Below are 1,746 nucleotides of genomic sequence, written 5' to 3'. Positions count from 1 at the left end.
AAAAGAAAGGAAAAGTAGAGAAAAGAGAAGAAAAGAGGAGAAACGAACCCGCCTGACAGCTTCACTTTTTTTTTTTTTCATTTTTTTTCCACCTCTAAAATGAGCTCAGAATAATTGTTAGTCCTGTTTGACTTCATCTCATGTTTACCAGGATAAGCATGTACACTTAGTTACTCAAGGATAATGATTACATTCCAAATCTATCCCTTCTTTAAAAGAGGAAAAAAAAAAACACTTTTTTTTTTTTTTTTTGTCACCAGCTGCCCCAGTATGTGGGTTTAAATCATTCAGATTGGACATGGCTTCTGTTAACTCTGGAGGACCATAAACAGCCCACCACCCGCCAAAGTTTAAGTTCTCAGATGCCTGAAGGTGGCTGCACGAGTGCCAGATAAAAGCTTTTCCAGAAGAGCAAGGTGTTAAAAGCGCACTGTTGGGCCCTCGATAAGTGGGGAATGGGGGAGGCTGTGCATGGGGCAGGGGGCCTGTCCTAAGCCTTTGCCCACCTGCCACCCCCTGATGGCAGCGGGGACAGAGCGGATGGCGTGGCATCGGCATGCCCAAGGGCCACCCCACCAAGCACCGATCCTCCTGCAGACCTTCTGCCTCCCTCAGCACCATGCATCCTTTTTAAACTTCATACAAGACACCTTTTTGTCCTGTAAATTAATTAAGCTTGGCTTGGTTATTTAGGAAGCCCCCCCTGCTGCATGCGCAGTGTGCTCGAGTCAGGCCAGGGCTGGTGAGGATGTGGGGTGCCTGGGAGCAGGCTGGGGACAGTCCCAGGGCTGGGCTCATTAGTTTCTAATTGCTGATCATAGGTTTGGGATATCCCGGGGATATAGCCCGTCTTGATATGGACCCACAGGGTTTTCTCTTTTAGGTAGATCTTTCCCTTGCTCCAGCTGTGTAGAAAGCCTTGTCAAGTGCTCCAGCTTCATTTTAATTTATGTGTTTGTTTTAAAAAGCTGTGTACAGAAATTACACTTGCTAACTAGAACAGGGTATTAATTACCTTATGTCATCTTTGTTGGATTTTAAGCCATCGCTTACAGAGCAGGCAAACGTTAGAAAAATGTGTGTACACTAAAACTCCAGAAGAAGCAGTGTATGAAGGAGAAATTTAGTTTTATTTATTGTTTATGTTAGCAGGTAATTCTTCCTGACTTTGCAATTAACTTTCAGCAATAAGCCAAGGAAATCTTCTAAAAAGCTCTGCAGGGGAATAATGATTAGTTAATCCCATCTAAGGAGATTTTAATGGAAATAATACAAAATCATATTATATTTAAAATGATTCCTCAAGGACAAGACAAAGCACAGGGAAGCCCCCCCAAAGATTACTTGATTTCAAGGAACATCGGATTATGTATTTAAAATGCCTCTTCCATCTGTTTTCTAGTGTATGATGTTTCATCTCTTGCTTTGAAAAGTGCCAGGTTGCCCCAGTAAGATTTTAATCAGTGGAAAAAATGTAGCTGTTTGCCTGTTGGTTCCTTTCCAAACAGGAGGACTTCCAAATTAACTCTGGCATCCTTCACAGTTTGAAACACCCTCATGTGGTGTACATGAAGTAGTGAATAGCTTGCTATTGTCAAACAGATGACTCACAGATGCCAGGGCTTGGCGAAGAGAAACATGCAAACAAAGGCGAGAGAGAGGCAGATATTATATTGATATGAGCTGACACCGAGAGTACAAATGGTAGGCAGAAAAAGTGGGGGAAGTGAATATTAAAAAATATGT

Source organism: Cygnus olor, chromosome 1, assembly GCF_009769625.2.
Source record: "Cygnus olor isolate bCygOlo1 chromosome 1, bCygOlo1.pri.v2, whole genome shotgun sequence".
NCBI lineage: Eukaryota > Metazoa > Chordata > Aves > Anseriformes > Anatidae > Cygnus > Cygnus olor.
The sequence above is the reverse complement of the archived record's forward strand: the minus strand, read 5'-3'. Positions refer to the sequence as shown.